This window comes from Rattus norvegicus, chromosome X (assembly GCF_021556685.1).
Source record: "Rattus norvegicus strain SHRSP/BbbUtx chromosome X, alternate assembly SHRSP_T2T, whole genome shotgun sequence".
NCBI lineage: Eukaryota > Metazoa > Chordata > Mammalia > Rodentia > Muridae > Rattus > Rattus norvegicus.
This window is the reverse complement of record NC_141554.1, coordinates 145,854,860-145,881,349: the sequence shown is the minus strand read 5'-3', so window position 1 is coordinate 145,881,349 and position 26,490 is coordinate 145,854,860. Positions and strand designations below refer to the sequence as shown.

The 26,490-nt window shown below is 37.3% G+C and overlaps 1 protein-coding gene across 2 annotated transcripts in view; it reads right to left on the bottom strand.

Moving 5' to 3' along the window:
* The window catches only part of Magea13 (MAGE family member A13), a 561,998-nt gene that overhangs the window by 7,954 nt on the left and 527,554 nt on the right, over positions 1–26,490 (bottom strand). The window contains exon 5 of one of the 2 annotated variants that reach the window (XM_087599680.1): positions 4,422–4,494. The exons of the other annotated variant lie outside the window; for it this stretch is intronic. The gene's annotated coding sequence lies outside the window, so the exon portion shown is untranslated. The remainder of the gene's footprint in view (positions 1–4,421; positions 4,495–26,490) is intronic. 2 annotated transcript variants of the gene reach the window in all.

Here is a 26,490-nt window from a genome sequence, read left to right as displayed (position 1 = left end):
ATTAATGAAAACACTTAGAATATCAAGAAATTTAGACAATTCTGCAATACATATACAAGATCAACTTACTTACTTCAGTATGCTTAACTTATTTGACCACAAACAATTTTACTGTGACATACTAATTTAATGTATTGTGGCCTATCATGCCCATGCTAACATATATTAAAAATAGACTTGAAAAACTGGTATATCAGAAAAAGCCTTAGAAACCTTTAGGGCTTCAGATATTATTCCACTTTTCTTTATTATTATCATTGAAAATCAATTACATTAATAATGGATCTAAGCCTTTTGTTAAAACAGCATCTGTTTTACAGTGATTCTTAAACATTAAATGAAAAATGTCCAACAAATGCCTCATATAGATGGTCAGCACTATATGTAAAGATTCTTGCTTACTCACCATTAAAATGTCTTGTCTTCATCAACCTCTGTGATCTTCTCTGATTGCTCCAAAATCATATCACAAGACATAGAAGAAGCTTCCCTTCCTTCCCTACATTATACCACAATTTTATCATATTTTTCCCCTCTGCATGAGACTGCTCTGGGCATGAGTCTGCTCACAATTGCCCTATTATCAGACCAATTTCAAACACTTCTCATTTTGTATCAAATACACTTATAATAAGTGCCAAGTCACAGAAATATTAAGAGAAAGACTATACTATGTGCACATTATTATGTTTGGCATTAGAAGGAAAAGAATAAAACATGTAGACTGGTAATCTGTGTGGTAAGTGAGGATTGAAATATATGATGATGCAACTACATCTTAGGAAAGGGTAGTCGAATTCTGCTTGAAAATTTGACAACACTGAAAACACACCAGCTCTTAAGGTAAGTACATATGAAGGGCTAATTAGATAAGGTCATAACTGCTGATCATTACTTTATTAAAATATTTATTTAGTTTTTATTTTATGTGTATGAGTGAGAATTTTGCCTGCATAGATATTTGTGCATTTTGTGCCTATCTGTTGCCTGCAGAGGCATTAGATCCTGTGGAACTGGAGTAATAGATGGGAGTATGCCACCTCATGGGTTCTGAGAACTGAACTCTGGTCCTATACAAAAACAACAACTCCTCTTAACCACTGAAACATCTCTCAAGCACCTCACAGATTACTAAGTGAAAATAAGAGATAGGATCTTAGCTCTCAGTGCTCTGTATTAAATCATGTTTCCTCTAATCACTTCTTTCAGGGTTCATTCTCTTTAACTTTGGGAAACCTTAATTTTGGTTAAAAACCCTCCTAAATCCAGAACTTTTACATAGAATATTCTGCTTTCAAGACACAGAGATTCAAGAAAGCATGAGAAATTATTTCCCAATTTTCTCCTGTAAACCTTCAAGTTACCCATATTTAACAAAATAATGGGTCTCAGTTCTTTGATGTCCTAGAAGAAATTCCAAATTATATCTATTCAAAATTGAACTATCTTTGCCCCACAAATGTTTCTAAAATCTAAACCAATTATTGAATGCAAGCCCAGAAGTTATGTAGATAGCCTTATAGAAATGAAAAATTCCCTAACTCTGCCTCTGAGGCTTCAAGGTGATAAGAAAGGCTTTACATAAACTTTCACAGAATAGATAAGACTTAGCAGAAACTCTATACTGGTCAGGTATTTGACTCCCTATATATAGTAGGCAAGTTATATAATCAAACTAAGCCCTCATCAATGAATGGGTGGATATAAACTGTAGTCTACATATAGGATAGAATGATTTAATACTGAAATTATGTCATTCTGAATAATATGGATGGACCTGGAGAACATTATGCTAAGTGAAATCTTATTTATATGTGAAATATCAAACAGTCAAAAGTCTTAAAAGTTGAAAGGGAAAAGCTGTGGTTATTAGAGACTAAGGATCATAAAATGACATGATGTTAATCAAAAAATATTGAGTTACATTTAGAAGTAACAAATGGTGAATATTCAAGGTGATGAATCCATTCATTATCTTGACATATTTGTTACCACTATATAAAACATGACTATGTACCTCATAATTATATACGATTATAATCTGTCAAGAAGATAGGCTTCTTAAGAAAGACCTAACAGTGTAGCCAAGAAGCATATGTTTAAGAATCTATGGCAATTGCCAGAAATTTGAAACAACCCAGATGTCCCTCAACAGAAGAATGGATAAAGAAAATGTGGTACATTTACACAATGGAGCATTACTTAGCTGTTAAAACATTTGACATCATGAGATTTGAAGGCAAATGGATACAACCAGAAAAAGTCATCCTAAGTATGGAAACCTAGACCCAGAATGATAAATATGGCATGCATTAACTTATAAGTGGATATTAGCTATTAAGTAGATAGTAAACAAGCTACAATCCATAGACAAAAAGAGGTTAGGTAAAGGGGGTTGGAGGAAAACATAGGACTTGCTAGGAGGTAAAAATAGAATAGATTTTATGGGAGAACTGGAGCCAAGGGTGACTGGAATGGGAGGATCACATGGGGAAGAGAAAAAAATGAGGTAAGAGACAGTTAGAATTGAGAGGCATTCGAGGGGTGTTGTGGAAAAAGAGTGCACTGTAAACTTCCCAAAATATATTAAGGCAATCATAGTGGAGTCCTAAATGGCCATATCCGGGTTATATCCTTTTGAGTTGATGACCAAAGGGGACCTGTGGAAATCTTCAAACAACCCAAGCTGTAGGCAAAAAAAAATACGTTGCTCTCCACAAATTGACAGTAAGGCTGAAGAAAATACTCACATAACTCACTGAACATGGAGCGTTCGAAGTGGTGTTCTCTGAATATATATTATAGCTTTCATTTTGATGTGTTTATGAAATTTCTGAGTATATAAATGAATAGACCTCTGGTTCTTGGGCCCTCTCTTGGGTCTCTTTTTTCTCTTGGTTTCGCTTTGATATGATGGTTTTTGTTTTACCTTATTTTTTACATTATATTTTGTTATCTCTTAGAAACCTGTTCAGTTCTAATGAGAGACAGAAAGGGGGTGGATAATGAGGGAAAGGGGCTAAGAAAAAGTAGAGGGAGGGAAACTCTGATCAGGATATATTAAATGAGAAAAGAATCTATCTCTAAATAAAAGGGAAAAAGTAATCTATGGCACAAGACTTCAGCTTCTTGAGGAACCCACCCATGCTTTGAGGAGGGTATTTTTCTCTGTGTGCTTGCTGTATGTGTTTCTTTACCCCCTAATAAAAGCTTTTCTTCAAAAAAGAATCTATAGCATACTGAAAATGTACAAATACGTAGGCTAACCAGACAAAGTGATTAGGGCTAGAACCCAATTCAGGAAAGCAATAGCTTACACGTGATGTCAATCTATCATTTTATGTGCTTTCGTTTGTTTAATGTTAAATAGTTCTAACTATGACTCATCAGATAATAGGCAATATAGAAGTTGCATGTTCTTTAACTGAAAGATGTGATATCTTAAAGAGATAAAATATAGTCCTAATGGTGTCATATTCTTATTGTTGAATGGTTTTTACAACACATGTCTTGGTTGCGTGTTCCAACTACACTCCTTTCAACACAAATTTGAAGCTAGTCAAAGAAAACTCACTTAAATTCAGTAGTAAAGTCAATTTATATCTATTTGGAATTAGAAATTTAATCTAATTGTTATATTTTAAATGGTTTTCTTTGTTTCCCAATAATTTGTCAGAAGTTAGAAACTGTATAGAATAAATTAATGTTGAAAATCATTTATTTACCTGGAATATAAAGAGGAATAATATTGTATCATTAGAAAATTCATTCCTCCACACCTTTACTTAAAATTGGCTGAAGAAGTATTTAAAGAATATTGACTTGATTAGATGTCAAGCTATTAGACATCCTTAGAGTACTACTTTTTTTCATTCTGACTCTGAATATGGGGGAGTAATGAGAAACAAGGCAAAGGAAGATATCAGCAGGGAACAATAACTACCAGCTTATATACGCATTGCAAAATATAACATTTCTCTTGTGTGTCATTGAGAACTATGGTAAAGGTTTAGCAATAATATTGCCATAATCCCTTGAAATTTTTGATACATCATCTGCTTGTCATATATAGTATATTCTCAGTACAGAGAAATGAGAAAAAAGCAGGAAAGCAGTCCACTTGGAAGGCTTTTGACATGATGAGGAATTAATCTTGTTTCTGCTTGCAAGTATAAGAACGCTAGACGACTTGATTCAGACTCTTCTAGGAGGTAGGCCACAAGAGAAGACCATTGTTGTTATAAAGGATGATACAAAGCTACAAGTCCATCATGCTGTACATATTCATTTTGCATAGAAACCTATTTTGATGCCTAATTTTGCATGCTGACTTGACTGCACTGATAGATGCTTAGGGATTAGTGGACCACAGGTTACACCATAGTTTTGGAAGTGTCTGTGAGTTTTCAGAGAACACTGACCTATAGGAGAGGAACAAAGAGAAGATGTCATCTATGGTAAGTGCCACAGCACCTTCCAACAAGTTGGGAACACCTGTAAAATAAAAAAAAATGAAAGAAAACAAAACCAACCAGCACACACAAGTTCCATTCTTCCTGAGCAAGTGTGTTCCTGAGCTACTGTGTTCGCCTTGTATACAAGCCCCATCTCCTCCAACCTTTCAATATAGATACATCAGCATCTCTGGAGTTCTTCCAGGCCTTTACTGGACTTATCAAGAACAAACATTGTTTTTACTTCTGCATTTCAAGGCCTAGCACAATGAATGGACACAGTGATGTGGTGCTCAGAATGTCCTTCAGAGGAGGAATCATTGCTCTAGCTACTGGGAATTCTATCAACAGACTATCTGCAGTAATTAGGGCAGAGATCATTTTATTTGCAGAAAGGGCCCTTTCTGAATGTCAGAACTCATGTCAAGCTGGACAAGACACAATGAATAGTTGATTGAGGCACATGTAAGACCAGTCTATCCATACACTGTGGTGTGTACTATCTTTGAATTGCAACAGTGGTTTCAGAGGTCCCTGGGGGCTTTGAATTTGGCTGCTTTGGAATGCATCAAAATTTATTTGTCCCAGAGTATGTTTTTCCTTCTTTCCTTCCCTTCTCCATTGCTTTGTATTTAAAGGGTACTTATTAAAAAATATTATAGCATGGAGAGTCCTTCTCAGAAGGGCTTCCTGGGTAATCTAACCCACAGTTAGAATATTTGGAATAAACAAAGTTTAGTTAGATGAAGCTCGTCTTATTTTGGCTTCAAAGGGTGAAAATCATGGGCTTTATAAGCTATTTAATTTTATCCCACTCATCTCAAAGAGAATGTAGTAAACAATGAGCTCTGAGAGGAAAATATATTCTTTCTTCTTCTCTCTATATTCTTAAGTGCACAGAAATAAGTTATATTCTGACAGCGTGCAAAGTTCTGTGCCAAAAGTATTTCTGTTGGCTCCTTTCTGTGTAATTAAACCATGTTCTTTCTTGAGGATATTTGAAAAAGAAATGCTTAACTTTAAAGATAACACTAATATAATGTAAAAAGATGTATTGATGATGTTTTCCTGGAGGGATTTCAATTAAATTTCAAAACTCAAGATATTTTTACAATGTAACTGAAAGTAAATCAAATCTTTATACATATGAAAATCAGTTTCTCATTATTTAAGTTTTCCTATAATCTTACCTTCACTTACTTGTCATGTTCTTCTGTTATTTAATGTATAAGTCATTGAACTATAAATAAATACAAATATTCATAGACCACGCATGTCTATGGAATTGAGAGGGAAAAGAGGTTCAAATTGCTGAAAGGTTGGAGCTTTCTTCTTGCATTTCACTCCACATATTTTGAGGCATAGGTCAAACAGTACTGAAGATGACTATAAATATTCTATTGACAATTTAATCCCTTAAACAATGCATAGTCAAATGCTGACATGTGGGAAGTAGAAAATATATTGTGAATCCTAAATCATGCACATGAATAAAATTTCTAACTGTTTCATTGTGAGGGCTGATCTAATTAGTGATGATATTGTAATAAATCATTGATGGCCATCTAAATTCTGATTTCCAAGAGAAGGAATAACATGATGTATACAATTAGGAAAATAAAATATCATGTGAAGTAAGAATAACAAAATAAGTGATGATGGTGCTGTGCTTCTTGGAATGAATAGATAATACGGTTATCTATCTCTGTAGCCAGCAGTCAGACATTACCTTATGTACATGTAAAACACACACACACACACACACACACACACACACACACACACACACACTCTTTTATGTATATAGAGACCTCTTAAGTCTATATATTCTAAATATGACCTACAATTCATCATTGTAGATGAAAGCATTACATTTTCAGGATGGAAATCTTGAGTCCTAAATTCCTCTATGAGAGAAAATTGTAGTACGTTATCCCATACTAAGTAATTTCTGATGCAGATAAGAAATAACATGCCAATACAAGAACTCAATATTGATATATATGTTGTATATATCGATAGATTCATATGGCACTAGGGAACCAGTCAATCAACAGGTGTTTGTATATGAATTCAAAAACCTAGTTGAAGCTTCCATCACAGTATAAACACCATGAAAAGAGAATTAAGATCTATTTGAATTTATAGTATTAGAATTCCACAGACCTAAGTGTTGAAATTAGAGAAAGAGCCAAGTAATGTATGGTTATGTCCACTCCAGCACAGAGCATAGAAAGTTGACCTCACGTACCATACACTATCACCAAGTGTGTGTTGGGCCATAGGGCAGACCCTTGACACTGCTCTGGGGGTGGGGAGCACAGTCAGAGGTATGGGACAGTGGTGCTGGTTCAGGGATCTCCAGGTCTGCAAGCAAGGAGGCAGAGGCCCTCTGGTTCTCAGGCTCCCAGACACTCAGGCGCCATTGGATGCCACAGAAGAACTAAGAATGGAGTACCTCCCCACCCCTGTATGCTGGATCTAGCCTGTGGCAGGGGGTGGGTGGGAGGGGTCTCTGGTTGGATCAATGGGAGAGAGTCCTTGGCTTGTCTGCAGTTGGCTTGAACTTGGAGCTGTGGCTGGGAGCACAGAGAGGCCTTCTACAGATTCGACAACAGCTCTGTAGGCAAAGGCCTCCTCTATGACTCCAGGTGAAAAGAGACAGTCCGTGGTTTTAAGGCATTTATTGTCGTGGCAGAAAGTAGATGAATAAAACAGTACCTCCACTTCTCAGGGTGCGCTCGAGGTTAAATAAATACCTTTTGCAGGGAGAAGCGTCTGGGAAGGAAAGCTTATTGGCTTAGTCTCCAGGTCTTTAGGAACCTCATTAAAATGGAGACCTGTCTTGTGCCTAGGAGACCATATGTAACATCCTCTATATGTTGAAGGGCGTGGGGTGTTGCCCTTACATGACTGATAACCACAAATCTATGGGGGGCTGCGGCTAGTGACAGGGGCCTGATGTCTGGGAACAGGCAAAGTGCCTACCATCCCTTCAGGGTTCCTGGGGTTTCAAGTCTTAGCTCGACCAGGAACAAGGCTGTCTTTCATGCTACCACAAAGTACCAATTCATAGTTATATGATACCTCTACTCATATCATGATAGCATTTGATATTAATAGGAAGTCACTAGTTCAAATATTTACCAAGGATTTCTGTCAATAATTTGAAATTAGGAAATGGGTCCTATATCTTACTACAAACACAGATAATATATCAAATTTAATAATGAAGAAAACTGGACCCATTTGTGGACAAAAGGAACAAGACTAGTAGAGTCAATCGTGCCTGAAATTTAATGTGAAAAGTACACAATACTTCAAGTTTGTCTTAGAGTTAATTATTTAATGTGCATTTTGTGTGCCGTGGTATTTATTCTTGAGCAATTGTGGTTGAAATAGTTCAGCTCTACTCATTATTTAGTTCAAACCTTTGTTGTCCTTTCAAAAATAAATAACCAATTCAGTAAAAGTTAGGATTCATTATAAAGAAAGTCCATCTCATTCCATTTTGTAGCATTTTAGATTAACATCATGACTGAAGAAATTAAATTGCTTTGCCAAATGCAGTAGATGCCCAGCCATATGTATGTTCATTTATTCAGCAAATACATCATTAAATATAAATGATACAAAATCTGAGGGTCCATATGTGAATCAGCCTGTCCTTGAACTTCATTCTTATTTTGCCTACTTGTTTCTTTCTAAATAAAGAAAGAAGGGGTCAAGTTGAGTGGGTATGGAAGATCTAGGAGTAGTTGCGGGAGAAGAAACAATGATCAGAATATATTGTATGAACAAAATTATTTTCAATAAAAATTTTAAACAAAAACAAAACAGCCTACTGTAACATAATAAAAGTAGAAAAGCAGAAGTATAGGAGGGAAGAAGCAGAGATAGGAAGTCCACCAATCATACACTGAATTAAGATGAATACGGGACTATATGCTAAGGTAGCTTTTGGAAAAGGTGGTGATACTCAAGGTACGTGCCATGTGATCATTAGGAATGAATCTAGGAAAAAGATGGGAGATGGACGCTCCAGATAGAAGGACTACACTCACTTTGGAAGTAAATCTGGCAGAAAACTGTAAATTGATCTACCCGAAGACCCAGCTACACCACTCCTGGGCATATACCTAAAAGATAGTCTATTCCATCCTTGCTCAACTATGTTCATTAATAGTTTATTAATAATATTAATAGCCAGAAACTAGAAACAGCCTAGAAGTCCCTCAACTAAAGAATGGCTCTGTTCATTTTTTTTCTTTTTCTTTTTTTATTAACTTGAGTATTTCTTATTTACATTTCGAGTGTTATTCCCTTTCCCGGTTTCCAGGCAAACATCCCCCTAATCCCTCCCCCTCCCCTTCTTTATGGGTGTTCCCCTCCCCATCCTCCCCCCATTGCCCCCCTCCCCCCAACAATCTAGTTCACTGGGGGTTCAGTCTTAAATAAAGACTATCATACCCATTAAAATTATTGTCTTATGATTTAGTTCTTTTATATTTTTTCTCATTTTTATTATTTCTTTGAGAATCTTGTATGACATTTTAATCATATTCAGCCCTCTCCTAAGTCCTCCAATGTCCATCCCCTTTCTTTACCCATCCAATTTTGCATCTTCAAGTTTAATTTGTGCTGCCCATATATTCTTCCCTTATTAGGCCTTCTTCTCATATTCAGCCTTCCACTAGAAGATTTTGGCCAGCCAGGGACCACACACTTCAATTTGACTCTAACTCTTAAACAGCAATCAATTGCCAATAACTCCTTAGCTGTGGGTGAGACATGTTTTGTCTTTTGATAACATTTCTTACCGTGGTATTTGAATCTTGACCAGACATACATTCCCATAATTAGTCCTGCCATAATAACAGAAGCTTGTAGTTTTCTGAACAGTAGTACAGAAAAGCACCATTTAGCATGAAGATCTCATCATTTTTAATCCCTCATTCACGATTATAAAAAATCTTCTATGGCAGCAAGCTATTGTCTTTAAAAACAAGGCATAGTTTTCTTTTTTTTCTTTTTTTTAATATTTTATTTATTTATTATATATGAGTACACTGTAGCTGTCTTCAGATACACCAGAAGAGGGCATCAGATCTCATTACAGATGGTTGTGAGCCACCATATGGTTGCTGGGATTTGAACTCAGGACCTTGGGAAGAGCAGTCGGTGCTCTTAACCACTGAGCCATCTCTCCAGCCCCCCATAGTTTTCTATTAAAAGCATTAAAAATATGTTACCATCACTCTAAACTATCTTTCCAGGTTCATTTTCCCCACACTTTCCTTCATATCTCATAAGGCAGGTATATCAGCTTTTAATAGAAAACTATGCCTTGTTTTAAAGACAACTTCCTCATCGTTGCTTAAATATGCTCCCTAGAGCTTGAACTTTACTTGTGTACTCCATTGACTAAAATTATCTTTCTCTATATGTAATACATATTTATGAGTCATTTACTTAATAGCTAATAAATTTCTTCCCTTGGATTTTTTTCCTAAAAAGACCACTTGTCCCTAATTGAAAAATGAAATGCCCCGTTCAACAGAAATACCTTCAAATTGGCCATAAGTTTACTAGCTATGAGACCATGTCCCTGCTATTTGTCCATGCTAAGACTTCATTATCTCATTGATAACATGAGCATACGATAATATTTAATGTTAGAATTCTGAGGATTAAACAACATACTGACCATCTGACTCTTAAAATGAAGACTCAGAAACATCACTTACTATCATTAGTATTAGTCTCCTTTCTTCGATAGAAATATTCTAGAACCATGTCAGGAAAAACACGGCATTTGCCTCAGGCTTTATAAATAATGAGGACTCAGGAATCAGCTGTTAAAATGATCCTCATGGAACAACAGAATAGCGAGTAGCTGCGGACTTGTACTGAACCAATGATTTGTCCAAACACATATTTACCTATAAACAAAATGTATGATTCATTTAAATTTCAGGGAATTCTGAAGACGCAGTACCATCTGGATGCTATGTGGATTTTTTTTTCTTTAAATTGGTTATTTTTTTATTTGAATTTCAAATGTTATTCCCTTTCTCAGTTTCCGGGATATAAGTCCCCTATCCCATCCCTCTCCCCTTCTTCTATAAGGCTGGTCCCCTCCACATTCACCCCCCCCTTCCCACACTGACATTCCCCTACACTGGGTGGGGGGGTCTAGCCTTGGCGGGACCAAGGGCTTCTCCACCCATTGGTACCCAACAAGGCCATATGCAGCTGGAGCCATGGGTCAGTCCATGTATAGACTTTGTGTAGTGGTTTAGTCCCTGGGAGCTCGCATTGGTTGGTGCTGTTGTTCTTATGGGGTTGCAAACCCTTTCATCTCCTTCAATCCTTTCTCTAATTCCTCCAATGGGGACCCTGTTCTCAGTCCAAATGGTTGGCTGCTAGCATTCACCTCTGTATTTCTCAGACTCTGGCGGAGTCTCTCAGGAGACAGCTATATCAGGCTCCTGTCAGCATGCACTTCTTGGCATCAGCAATATTGTCAGGATTTGGTGACTGTTTGTATATGGGCTGGATCCCCAGTTGGGGCAGGCTCTGAACGGCCTTTCCTTCAGTCTCAGCTCCAAATTTTGTCTTCATAACCCCTCCTATGAGTATTTTTGTTCCCCCTTTTAAGAAGAACCGAAGCATCTGCTTTTTGGTCATTCTTCTTCTTGAGCTTCATGTGGTCTATGGATTGTATCTTGGGTAATTCGAATTTGGGGCTAATATTTTTAATGTGTCTACACTGTGAAACACTAAAACTTTTACTGACATCTGATTTTTGAAATTCTTGCATTTAAATAATTTGGTTCTTTATTTTTCTGAAATGTAGAATTCATTGGGTCAAATAATTTCTATTCTCTTGTTAAACAGAAACCCAGAGTAAAACCATGAATTCAGACAAAATACAAGCTTTTTGATACATTTTTGGTGTTTGTTTGAATTGTCATTTCTATCTGTTCCCAATACTATTCTAAATAAATTCTACAATTCTAAATAAGTATAGTCTATTTACATGTCAAATACTACTTTTCTTTTTGCAATGCACTGAGATATTTCTACTATTTAGTGGTTATGTGGAATCTGACTTTATAAAAATCATACCAACTGAAATGTTAAATCCCCACTCAAGAGTCTCCTTATAGCAAGATGTTGAGGGAGTATTCAAATACACAGCTATTAAAATTGGATAGCTATCCAAATCATACAAATGGCTAAAAAAATTACATAAAACACAGATTCAAAAGTACAAAGTCAGTTGTTTTTAGTACATATTAAATAAATTATCTATGTATTGCAGAGGATTATTGAGATGTCTTTAGATTGGAGATATTGTATAGGTTTATATACCCAATATAAGCCTGTTTTAGAAATGTATTTATTTGAGACATAGAATGTGGAAGAAATCCTCAGACAAAACAGTTTTCCCTTATAGTCAGAGGTCTTCTTCCTATCTCCAAAGTTCACAGGATCACAGGAATATGTTACCATACCAGGTTAAATAGCATAACTGTTACTGAAATTCGCTTTGAAAAAAGTGATTTTTTTAAATAATCATAGCTGAATTCACACTGACTTCAGAATTCCAATAATTAGCTAGTCTAAGGTTTTGTTGCCTTTTTTTTTTCAGATTCCTCATCCATCCTGTGAGTCACATTCCCTCCATGTCCTCCCAAGTTCACATCTTGGTAGGGTTGGGTTGTTTGCCTTGGAGAGTGGAGAAAGACAGGCGGGCAGAAGAGTGAACTAGTTGTGGGTTTAAGCCTCAAGAGGCTTCTGTGATGCTCCTTACTCATGGAACTTTACTCTTTTTCAGAGAAATAAAATAACTTGGGGTAGTTTGTTTGAATACCAAAGAAAACGGAGTGGGGAAAAGGAGCGCAGCTTGATTCCACAGTCCAACTCAGTAAAGAGTCATCAGTTTCTAGAAAATTTGCGATTAGCAGAGCTTCCCAGCAAATCATAGCCTAAAATTGCTCACATAGAGATATGTGAGCTAAACAAATGTGCTGGTATATAGTATAATTGTGGCTATAAGTAACTGAAAAAATTTGTATATGATATTTAAAAAGGTTTATAATATTGTGAGATACTAAGGATTCTATGTCCATGAATAAAGAAGTAATGTATTTATAGAGTATTCTGTGTATATTCTTTCAGAATTTTTTCTTCCATTTTTATTAAATTGGGTATTTCTTATTTACATTTCAAATGTTACTCCCTTTCCCGGTTTCCTGTCCATCAGCCCCCTAACCCCTCCCCTTTCAGATTTTTTGATCTCATATATTTACCATAAGTATTAAACTTAAGAGTATTCTTACATCAAAGCTGACAGCCAAGAATTAAATATATTTGAAAATAATTTATATTTAATTAGCATAAATTGTTAATTTGAATTTTTATCTTAAGTCTTTTCCTCTAAATTGACAAAGCATTATTTGTTTACAATATAAATTATAGTTTTATGTATACCTAGTTATTTTTATTAACATGGAAATTCTTTTTTTTTCAAGAATCTTCGAGTTCTAAAAGAGGGTGAAATTATTTCAAGTAGTCTTTAGAAATAATATTCATGAAAGTTTAATGTTTAAATGAAAAAGTTAGGATCCCCATCTTAGAGTTATTTTGAAGATTATACACTACAGCTGAGAAGAAAAAATATAAACACAGAGATACTTAATAGTCATAGATTAATCATGTGGGAAAATTATCTGTATAGAATTCCCAAGTGGATTTGTTTTTGCACAAATAGGTTCTTCATAATAGCTATGTGTTAGAAAAAAGAAGATAACAATATTTAAAAAACAATTATGAAAGAAAACAAAGTTGGAAAATACCCATTAACCTAATTTCAAAATATATTATAAACTAAAAAGTAAAAATAATATGATATTAGGAAAAGGGGACATTTTAAATAGAAATGAACTGAATATATGAATGCCTATATATTTGTTATCAACTGGTATTTAGTAAAGTTGTGCAATGAATGTGGTAGAGAGGGATTGTCTTATGGAAAAATGGTTCTGTGGTATTTTGACACCATATATAAACATATATGCAATTTCTTGTTTACATATGCTATCTACATAACATTACTGAGAAAATACTCAAGATATTAAAAATTAACCCTAAAATTAAATCAAAATTTAAGAGGTAGAACTTAAAAATGTTAGAAGAGAATTTATGAGTTTGAAATTAAGAAATACAATACCAATGGTATGGTTCATGAAAGAAGATATTGAGATGTTAAATTTTAAATAAATATAAAGCTCTTAAGTTGTAGGAGATAAATCGTCATATTAAGTGAAACAAGCACAATGTAGAAAGACAAAGGCATATTGTCTCTCACATGTGAAATCTAGATTCAAAATTTGTGTATGGGTGGTGGGTCCATGAAACTGGAAAAAGGACCATGAGTTTTTGGGAGAAAGAGATCCTAAAAGGAGAGGGAAATGAGATAATCATATAAACAATATGGAGTGAAAGCTGAAATGAAGCCTATTTGGGGAGGGGGGAATCGGTAGGGTGGATAGAGGGTGTTAGGGAATATGCAGAAGAAAATTATCTGCAAGAAAATAGTACAGAAAGGGAGCTGGGTTGAGAGGAGAGGAGGATTGAAGGATGTGAGGCAGTGGACCTTGCCTGGACTATAATGTGGAGCATACCCAGCTGATTCATATCTCAGCTGGTGACCCTCTCACACCCACACTGAAACTCCAGATTAAACAAAGACTGTGAGTAACACACCACACACACACACACACACACACACACACACACACACACACAGTGGTCCAGGCTGCTAGCACTCTCCCCCTCCCTCCCCCCTTCTCTCTCCCCTCCCCCTCTCTCCCTCCCTCCCTCTCTGACTCTTTCCTCCCTGACTGCTTTTTCTTCCTCGCTCCCTTTCCCTGTCCCTCCTTTCTGCTTTATTTCCTCATTCTCCACTCCTCGTCCTGCCCCTTTGCCTTTTAATAGCACTCTCCAGATCTTGTTTTAGAATCAACACACTCTCTGCTCTCCACCCCTCCCCCAGCCCCATAGGCCTACCCCCTAGCACACCACAATGTAGGCTGAGAAGCTGGTGTGCTCACTCTCTTGCACTGCCCTGCCCACACAGCTGCTGCAGTGGCTAGAGAGGTGGACTAGAGTGGCTAAAGAGAGTGGCTAGAGTGTTGGAAACCTGGCAAGGTTGAATGGGTCCAAGACTCTGGCACCTTGGCACACTGGCAACACTAGCAACCCTGGCAACTCTGGCCACCTGGCACCCACGGCCACCTGGCATCCACCCGAGATGGTAGGTATCTCCTTGCTCCCTACTGGATTCCTAGCCCAGAACACGTACCACACTTCCCACATAGGAAAAGTAACCCGTGATCATATAGCCCAAAACAGAGTTTTCCATGGTAATAAGATATCTAGAGGCCCTTAGGGTTTAGCCAATAAGTTTCCCTTCCTAGACATTCCTCCCTGCAAAAGATACCAATCTCTGGCTCACCCTGTGGAGGTGGTATGCATCCATTTTCCATGATGAACAGTCAGTAAACAGTATGGATAAATGTGGACTGTCTCTTTCATCAAGAACTGCCATGGGGAGCATGGAAAAGGTCTTTGCCTACCCAGTTGCTGTCTAAGACTTCCAAAGAAGACCTCTCTGCTCCCAGACAACTGGAGCTAAGCTAAGGACAATTGCAAATGAGCTAAGCTGGAGTTCCCCATTCCCAGGCCCCAGGCTTGCCATTGTACTCAGCCTACAGGGCCACAACTTTGTTCCGAACTCCTCTGTGGGTTTTCCAGCGGCAACTGGATGCCAGGGAGTCAGAGAACCCCAGCTTTGGCCTACCACATCTTAGATTGCAGTTTTTCCACTCTCTGAGTGGCTCTCAGCACTTCCTGAAAGCCCAGCACCAAACAGCACCCGCACAGGGTAAATGCAGTCAAGCACCCCCTCATTCCTTCCTCCTCCCCAGTGGTACTTCCATACCCCAGCAGCATGGGTCTGAGAGAAGAGGGCAGGGAAGCTGTGATCTGGATATAAAGTAAATAAATTAATTAACGGAAAAAAAGAACTGGTACGAGAGTAAGTACATCAGAAATACATTGCTGTAGTAAGTAAGCACATGAAAATGCTCAACATTATTAGTTATGAAAACCTAAACTAAAACCACAGGCCCAGGGAGAGGACTCTGTCAATAAAGCATTCGCTGTCATATTAGGACCAGGGTTCCAATTTTAAACACCTACAAGAAAGTGAAAAAACAGGCAGAATGCAACCGTAATCTCAGTGGTAGTAGGTCTTTCTGGACCACTAGCTGAACTGGTAAGCTCTGGGTTCAGGGAAAAATCAACTCAAAAATATAAGGTGGGGAACAATTGTGGAAGACTTCCAACTCCAAGGTAGACCTCTAGACTGTCTGTCTGTTTCTCTCTCTCTCTCTCTCTCTCTCTCTCTCTCTCTCTCTCTCTCTCTCTCTCTCTCTCTCTGTGTGTGTGTGTGTGTATGTGTGTGTGTGTATGTGTGTGTAAACAGCCACACACATAGAAAAAGAAAGACAATATAAGGTCATAATAGTATAGCTACAACCAGACAAAGAAAATAGCAAGTATTGACGAGTATGGATTAAGGATCAAAATGCATAATGTTTCAAGGTATGATCCATAACATACCATATATTTTGGAGACAGTTACCTTTAACATCAACTCTCTCTTCTACTCCCTTCTCCCTCCCATTCGTCTCCTGTGTTACACTACATTTATCCTCCTTATACTTTCATAAATATTTTTGACAAATTATTTAATTAAGCATAAACATATCAGATGGCAGTTATCTGCCCAACTGACTTGTAAAGTTCCCTCAAAACACTTATAAAAATGTTCCACAATCTTGTTTGTTTTATTATTTATATAAAATTCATTTATATGAAATAAAAGCTATAGGAGCTTGAGAGATGGCTCAGTAGTCAACAGCATTTGTTGACCTTGCAGAGGACTTACGTACACTTCACAGCATTTGTATGATGACTAACAGCCATCTGTAACTCCAGCCCAGTGTTCTCTTCTGACATGTACAGGCACAGCACACATATGGTACATAATCCATACACATAAAACAAAAATAAATAAAATACTTTTTCAAACCATGGGAATTGATCTCTAGCCTATCAACTGATGAAAGAATTAAGCTGTATGCTTATCCATCTATTGGGATACTATTTGCCTTTTAAAAGAGACAGACTACTAATACAGTCTACATGAGTGAACTTCAAAATCATAATTCTAAGTGAAGAAATCCAGAGGGAAATGTGTATTGTTTTATTTTCTTCATATAAGGATATATAAATAAAGACTTTATAATTACAGAAACCATCACTGGTTCCTGGGCCTAGATGTGGGTGTGAGTGTTGACAACACATGGCCATAAACCCTTTTTGAAGTGATAGAAATGTTCTAAAACTGTACTGTGGGGGCAGAAGAATTTAAAAATTATTAAAATTCATAGAATGTATAATTAGACTGGGTACATTATATATGTAATATACACCAGACAACAAAGAAGCAAGGAAATGTCACATGAAAACCCTCATATTTTTGTGCTACCACCCTAAATTCCATTAAAGGTTCACAAAGCAATGTCATGTATCTAAACTCATTAACTGCAAAGAAAAAGAGAAGAGATGATAGCAAAAGAGAAATACAAACACAAAATTGAAAAAATAAGCAGTGGAAAGGAGTAGTAAATGATTTAACAGAAAGAAATAATTAGTAGTTATATATTTAATAGAAGACCTTTCCCAAAGCCCATATATTAAAATCTTGGTCCCTAGAGGATGCTGCTGTGATGAGGTGGATGGATCATGAGAGCACACTTCTCTTTATGTATTAAAGTCAGAGTTAATGAACTCTTTAAACGGTGGAAGAAATAAGTTACTGGGCAGATGAGCCTGAAGTATACATATTGCCTATGGTTCTGCTTCCTAAGTACCACAATGCAAGGAGCTATCCTCTACCACATTCTTCCTCCATAACATTCTACTTCATCACAGAAACAGAATGAGGAGTGATGGGTAACTATGAACTGAAACTTTTGAAACCATGAGCTGAAATGGCTGTGGTTCTGGACTGAATGAAGAGGAGAAAGTAAATTGAGCATCAAGTGCATGGTCTGCTTCCTGACTGTATGGAGTATTACATCAGTGTCTTGTACTCATATCCTCGTACTTCTACTACCTTGACGGACAGCATACCCTAGACTGTAAGTCCAACTAAATATTTCTTCTTTTCAGATATTTTGTCACAGTCACAAGAAAAAATAACTAAAATAGTAACAATGTTTTTCATTGAAACATCTGAGACGGGCTTTTGATTAGAAGCTCTGTTGCTGTGTGGTAAGTGCAAGAACGCGCACACACACACACACACACACACACACACACACACACACACACACACACCCGATATTGAGGTAAAATGAAAGGATAATGTGGGATTCCAAATTCTAAATATATGCATGGCAACTGTCCTAGTTTCTATTGCTGTGATGGATCACCATACCACATGCAACTTAGGGAGAAAAGGGTTTTTATTTCATTCTACACCTTATAGTCCACCATCCAGAGAAGTCAGGAGAAAAATCAAGGCAGGAACTGGAGGCAAGAAATAATGCAGAAGCCATAAAGAAGCAGAGCTTACTTATTGCATTCATAACTTGCTCAGCTTGCTTTCTTATAGCACCCATGACAATCACCTCAAAAATGACATTGCTCACAGTGAGATGGTTCCTCTCACACCATTCGTCAATAGAAAAAATGCAATAAAGGCTTGCCCACATGCCAATCTGGTGGGGTCACTTCTTAATAAGATTCCTTGCTTCCTTCTTCCCATGTGGTTTGAACTTATGACAAGTAGACATAAAATTTCCCAGCACACAAAGAATATGCATTTTGGAGCTGCAAAAGTGCACACAGAATGAATCTGGGGACTCAATGTGAACTGGACTTCAGTCAAAACTCGAGAAATCACTTGAGCTACCCAATCTACTCTAACTAGAAACCCATTCCAATAAATAGCCCTAAGACTTGTTTGGATAAATTAAGAGACTCTTATTTTATCTTAATCGCTCCTCGGCCTTTTGGCTAAGATCAAGTGTAGAGACTCACTGAGCTCTTCAGTGCTTCATAACACTTCCTTATGAAAAACACTTTGTATACCTGCTTGTAAGCCTGCTAAGTCTTGAATCTGGTTACACAGCAATGATGGGTTCCTTCAGGATATCACATTGTCTTACCTGGTCTCGTCTTTAGGGACGTCACTGTGGCTTGATTCTACAGATAACACAGGAATAACTCCTGCGTGAAAAATGTGGAAAGGGAAATGCTACAGAGAATTACGGTTAAGAATGCATCGTCTGATACAATCAAGATGACTATGTCTTCAGGTTAAAAAATGTTTCAGAATTGGAGGGTTCCAAGTCCTGAGTATTATTAAGGTTCTGCTAATATATCTCCACCCCAAGTTTTAGGATCCTTCCATTTTTCAATGAGTACCTTCATTTTAAAATATGACATTCTTTGAGGCTGGCATTTGAAATTGGCTTGCAAATCAGCCAATCATATAATGAAGATTTGGGTTTGATTTTTGCAATTTGATGTCTGTGGCTACTGGGGAAACGTTTTCTTCCAAGGGAAACTTAGAAACCTTGTCTATGTGAATCTGGAGTGGGCTAATTTCATCATTAAGCCAGATTTTTATTTTCCACAAATGACCAAAAGTTTTACATACAGAGTCACTGAACTCCTTGTCCCCACAAGAGGCGATTCAGGATCAGCAAGTACATTTGTCTTGATAAGTTCTTTAAGTGGTTCACACCATGGTTTTTAGTCCTTTCCGTGCTATCAGAGGAGGCTTTAGTAACTACATTTTGTCTAGTTACAAAATCAGCATCAGATAATATCAAGCCAATTAAACAAGTTCATTCTTAACATTATGTTTCTTCAGACGCACTGCTGGTACCACAATCTGTATTTATGTTCTCTAAAGGAACAGAACTTTTTAGAATGTAGATCGAAACATCTACATCTATATAGATACACGTATATAGATAAAGATATATTTAACAGAGTTATGTACATAATGTGGTTCAGATAGCCGATCAATGGCTGTTTTCTGGTTTTGTAAAGAAAAGTTGCTTTTTGTTCTTTGTCTTTATAATCTCAAATCCACGTTGTTTGTGGGCTCTTCATGGGTTCTTCTTTCATCTGTCTCCTAACGGTATTTTCTCTGGCTCAGTTCAGCTTCCTCTGGCCAAACTATCACCTGTTGTCTTCTCGGCCTGCTAGTCAAATTCACTTTCAACTGTCTCTTATTTTACTCTTCAAAATCTCTTCTCTTCTTTATCCCTATTCAATCTTCTGTCTTTTTGTCTGGCACACCCCTTCAGTCGTCTGGACCTTACTTCTACCTACTCCCCAGTCTCACTACTCTATTCTACTCCTACTCCTTTCTCCCTCTCTCCTTATTCTCTTTAACTCTCAGACTCCAAGGCTTTTATATCCACTAGTGTTTCCAGAAGTCTAAGAGCCAACTGTAAAAGAATAGTATAGAGTCATTTAAAGAACCAGGAACATAAAATATTTCATACTACAGGTGTCTCACAATGCAGAGGTCAAGAATCCAGTAGTTGCTCAGTCAAAAAGGCTAGATATCTCAGCAGTCCTGATCTGGTGCTGAAGGTTTAGTGGATTCCTGCGGAGATCTGGTGCTCTTAAGTCTGTTCTGGAAGCCTGAAGAAGCTAACTAAAGGAATTCCCCAGCGACAGGATAAAAAATAAATGAACTTGGCCAGTGAGCATGAAAAAAGCAGGCAGTATTCAAAGTTTTCTCCTTCTATGTTCCTTTATTTTGGCTACTACCACTAGCTGCTATCTACATATCTGAAGATAGTCTGACAAGAAAACCTCTCAAAAGCGTACCCAGAAGCATGTTTTTAAGTGTTAAGATTAAAGATATAGTCAAGGAAACAACCAAGATTAGCAACTACATACAAGGAAGATTTTAAAATTCTCAATAAAATGCTATTAAACATCGTGCTTCTCCACACTCACTCATGTGGTAATATGTATAATTCAATAAAGAAATGCACTGGGGCTGACAGGGGAAATGGAGGTAGCACTAGGTAGCAGGGAATTAATCAGAGAGGGTATGTATGTATGAGGATACAGTGTTAAAACGCATTATTTTGAATACTTATCAGACAGAGGTGATATGACATTTATAGTCATGTGTGTGTGTGTGTGTGTGTGTGTGTGTGTGAGAGAGAGAGAGAGAGAGAGAGAGAGAGAGAGAGAGAGAGAGAGAGAGTGTGTATTTGAGAGGCTGCACAGCCACTGATATTTTCCATTAACCCATGTTTCAAAAGCATATAGTAAGTTGTTAAAATGTTTTGACAGGTCACTTTTCATGTAAACCCTTTTCCCCATTACTAAATACTGAGGAGGCCTGATAACTTAAGCCTATAAATCTCACATCCTCAAGAAGATGGGGCAAGAGAAATTTCAATTCAAAATCTTCCTTGGCTAGAGTGAGGTCAAGGTCATCCTAGGTAACATTAATGAGACTGTCTCAAATCAAAATAAAAAAGAAGGCTTGGAATGTACCTCAATGGTAGAACATTTTCTTCTGTGTATCCAAGACTCTAGGTTAAAACTCAAGTACCAAAAAGAAGGAAAGAAGGATGGCAGGAAAGAAAGAAGGAAGAATGGATGGATGGATAGGTAGGTGGGTGGGTGGATGGATGGATGGACGGATGGATGGAAGGATGGATGGAAGGATGGATAGAGGAAAGCACATCGTCAATGACAAAAGAGGAAAAACTTTTAGGAGTTGTAAGTTTTAGTTGGTTAAGGAAGTTATTTTCTACTATTAGATTTCTGTAACTTTTTCCTTTTATCAAAAATGAGTGCTAAATTTTCTCAAAGGCCTCTTCAATATCTATTGAAATGGTTTCATGGGTTTCTCCTTTCAAACACTATTATCATGACCTATTTTGACATGAAACCCTACTTATTCAGAATGCATTCTCCTCTTTCCACATTGTGAGCTTATATTTGGCAGTACTTTATTGGAGATTTCTGAATTGAAACTATGGTAGACTTTAATGTGCAGTTTTCTTTGTTAGAATGTCTTTATCTGATTGCCTTAGAAATAGAATGCTGGTTTCATAAGTTGAGTTATGAAGCAGTTCTTTTTATTATGTTTCGTGAAAGATTTTCTGCAGAATTGTCATTACTTCTTCCTTAAACACTTGATAATATCTTTCAGTGAAACTTTCTGCGGTAAGATTTTTCTTAGTTAGAAAATATTTAAGCTAAAATTTATTTCATTTTCTAGAGTTACATAGCACGTTTCAGGTTGCCCAAGTTTCATCCAGTGGGTTTTGAAATCTTTTAAGGAACCCATACATTTCACTTAAATTACAGAATTTGTGATTGTTCTGTTTTTAATAATTGTTTATCTTACTGATACCAGCATTGTGTATAGCAACCCCCTCTCCTGCTTTCTTACTTTCTTCTCTTGAGACAGGCTCTTGTTGTAGAGTCTGGATTAGGATTCTGCACACAGACCAGGGTAATTTTGAGATTCTGGTCTCTGTCTCCTTGGTGTTGGGATTTACATGTATGTGCCACCATACCCAGATGTACTCTTCATTCTTGACTCATCTACCTAATGATCCTTTTTTCTTGGCCAGTCAGGTTGTATGCTTTGACTTTTGAAATATCTGCTTGTCCTTAGTTTTTCAAATTCACAGCTCCTTAAAAAAATCGTGTGTGCATGTGCATGTGCATGTCTGTTTGTGTGTGTTTGTGTGTGTGTGTATGCATGTGTGTGCACGTGTGCATGTGTGTGCGCACGCGTGTGTGTATGCATACTACAAGCATTCAGAAGCAAATGGAAGTGATAGGAGGCATTAGAATTCCTGGAACTAAAATTAAAGATTGTTTTCAGTAACTCTGTGGATTCTGAGAACCAAACACAGGTTTTCTACAACAGGAACAAGTGCTCGTAACAGCCAGGCTATCTCTCCAGCCCCAATCCTCTTATCTTTACATATTCCCTGTCCTTGATTTTTGTTAGGTGTTCTTTTCTTTTCCTACTTTTCTTTGTGTACTATTAGAGCCTGGTATGATTTTTTTCCTTTATAATCTAGAACTCAATATCATAAGATTCCTGTTATTATCATATTAGTTGTATCCCATGATATTTCTAGTATGTTGTGTTTTGTTATTATTCAACTCAAAATGTTTTCTAATTTTCATTGTTAATCTATTTTGACTTATTTTTACTTTGTTTGGTCACTTTTCATTTTTGTCACAGTCAGAAAGCACTTTATTTGATCTAAACTCTTTTTAAGCATATTAAAATTTTCTCTGTAGTCTTGAAGACATTTGGTCTTTGCGACATTTTTAGACTTTTGTTTAGAATGCTGTGTGAAGCAAAACTTTACACTTTTCATGTGGTCTATGATGGAGTGCTGGTTTTTAACTGAGTTGTAATGATATTCTGTAATGCAGCCCTTTGGTAGTATAACAGGAGACCTCATGTGACAGAACAGGCAGAGCCAAAGAACATAATCTGTAGGATACAGGATCGGCACTTTTTCTCCAGAAGCAGCATAGACAGCAGTCTGAATTTAAGTTAATAGTTCTTTAATGAGGGAAGAAACTGTAGGGGCCTCCCCAGTACAACACAAATGGTGCCTTCTATCCCCCTAATTTGTCCTACCTCATTTCCTGGATTCTAAGCCAATAGATAGGAGTAAGTTTCTGCAGGGCCTGACATAGTAGATCATATTTCTGATGAAAGGATCAACATTACACATTAAATAAATGGAAAACTGACTTTGAACTCCCAACTTTCCTGCCTTTACCTCCATAGTGCTTGCTTTGCAGGTACATATCACCATGCCATGTCTGCTTTTTTGTGTTGATGTGCACTTAAGTCAGGCTTTATGTATGCTGGAAGGTATTAAATGAAGCACTGGGGCATGTGTCTGTAGATGTCATAGTTCCCCTTGGCATGATATTTGAGCATGCTTCTACAAGGGAGCTAGAGCCCAGTGGTGAATTATTGAGAACCCACTGATTTAAGATACTTCTTTAGAATACAAAAGATTTAACACTCTAGCAAGGACTCTGATAGGAAACATTCACAACACATATGTCATGAAAGACTAGAGAAGATCGTACAGACCCCATTCTGTGGGATGTGGAAACCCAGAATTACCCTAGCCAATGGTAAAGGAAGCAATAAAAAGTCTTTGGAAAGTAGAAACCCAGGAATAGATGTATTCTGTAAAGCTCAGTAGAAAATTATGTTCCATGATGGAATCATCAACCAAAGAAATCACTATTCTTTAGGGCCCTAGGAATGTTTTGAGAAGAAGTAGTAAGAATTTGGGATCCAGCTCAAGGGGAGGCTGCTGGTCCTGACCATATTACTGACATTATGGTTGCTTGCAGATAAGAGCCTAGCATGGCTGCCCTACAAAAGGCCCAACAAGCAACCAAAAGAGTCAGATGCAGATAATAGCACCTAACCAATGGACAGAAGCTAGGGACTCCCATGGTTGAATTGGGGGAAAGCTGGAAGAAGCTGAAGAGGGCAGCCCTATGGGAAGACTAGCATTCTCAACTAACCCAGATCCACAAAATCTCTCAGACACCAAGCCACCACCACCAGGCAGGGAGAGGAGGTATGGGACGGGTGGGATGGGGAACAGTTTGGGGGGCAGACAGGGAGGGGGATAAAGACTGGACTCTAGAAAAGGATAAAAGAATAAAAAAAGAAAGAATTTAAGTGTTAGATTTCTTCTGTAGGTCAGGAATGATGGTGAGAGAGATTTTTTTTTATAGTATTTGACTTATAACATGTAAAAGTGATATGTCACTAGGGCCAGAAGCCAGAATTGACATAGTCTCCAAAAATAGCATTTTAAATGGTTATTCTGTATTTATGAGGAACATGTAAGTTTAGGGTCTCATCTCTAATGTTTTCTATTAATTCAATGGTTTCTTCATTTAATTTTGATGATAAGCAATTTATTCCTTGTGTTGTAGAGACTTAGGGAAAAGAAAAAATAAGAAATAACTTGGAGCATAATGTATTATCACACAAAAGTAGGCATTATTTCATCTAAATCTCAGATTTTCATATTTTCTTCAGATCAATTTCTGGAAGCAGAAAAGTTGTCTTCCAGCTGATGAAGGTTTTCAGAGTTCCTGGCTCATATTGCTGGACTGCCTTCAGAAAGTCATTAGATTGCCCTCTCAGTTGGATTCTCTCAGGATTCCTATTCTATATTCAATTACCAATACCTGATTTTAGAATTTTGCATGTACTTGCCAGTATAATAGGTTAAATATTGTCTTTATGTTATTTGTATATATTTTTGTATCTTATGTATTTACTGAATTCATATAAATGACAACTTTTGGGAGCTGTTACAAATTTTGAATTGCTAATAGAATTTTATGTAGCAACGAAGTCTTAAACACATTATTTGGTCCCCTCTCCCCCCCCACCAAAATACCCTTTCCCTCCCACGTCCCTTCACCCCTCCCTCCCTCCCTCCCTCCCTCCCTCCCTCCCTCCCTCCTCTCTTCCTCCCTCTCTCCATTCCTTAAGTTGTGATTTGATAGTTTTTGGTAGTTTTAATTCTTTAAAATATTTATTACTAATTTTGTGATAATATTATTATTTCCTCCCTCTCCCTCCCTTTTTCCATCCCTCCCTCCCCTCTTGTGGTTGCTTTCTTCTCCCTCCCAAGTGAAGCAGAGGATTCCCAGGTCTGGATTCAGTCAGAGAAGAGGCACTTAACCATCAAGAGACTGGCGGCCCAAGGTTTGGGTGGGTGGTGAGGGTACATCCTTGTGGAGACAGGGGGTTGGGGGGTCGAGGAGGATATATGTGATGTGGAACTCTCATGGGGTGGACTGGAAAGGGAATAAAATCTGGAGTGTAAAAATAAATAAATAAATTGATAAATAAATAAGTAAATAAATAAATTAAAACACCCACTTTTTTGATCAGGTTTTTTCCCATTGCAGTTTTTACTTTTATAAAGTTATACCAAATTTTGCTTCATCATATGTGCTATATTTCCTTTTCCTACTAAATTAATACAGAATTTTAATTATATATTTATACATGTTTTGTATGTGAGTATAGTGGCTATTACTGGTTGTCAACTTGACTGTATTTGGAATGAACTACAATCCAGAATTGGAAGGCTCATCTGTGATCCTGATCTGGAGGCTGGGAGATACAAGTTTCTGACCTGGATCTTGGTATGGACAACTTGAGACAAAGTGGCTACGAATCCCAGGAGACTAAGGCAAGGAGATCTCTGAGTTCAAGGTCATCTTGGACAAAGCAAGTCCCAGACCCAGGCATGGTGATGCACACCTTCTGCTGGAGACCTACCTAAGGACAACGGAAGGAGGAAGATCCTTTCTTCTTTGCCTGTCTGCTAGATCCTTGGTCTTCCATTCACAGCTGCTGCTGACCATTGTTGGGGACTTGGACTACAGACTGTAAGTCATCAACAAATACCCTTACTCTATACAGACTACCCATAAGTTCTGAGATTCTAGAGAACCCTGACTAATACATGTCAAGAGTTTTTCTTTTGTTTCATTGAGTTTACTAATTCTGTGACAATTTAATTATTTCAAATTGATTTTGAAATAGAATTTCTTCTTTTACATATTTTATTAATGGATTATACACATCTCTTTATCATATTAACTGTAGAACTAATTTTGCTTAAATAATAAATTTTATTCTTTATGTGTGGCTGCAGTGTATAGAGTAATTTGTAAAGAATACACATCTGAGATCTTCCTGGTTGCTGCCACCACAGAGAACTCGTGGGCAGCACCCCGCGAGCAAACTTGAGCCTCGGGACCACAGGTAAGACCAACTTTTCTGCTGCAAGAGACCTGCCTGGTGAAC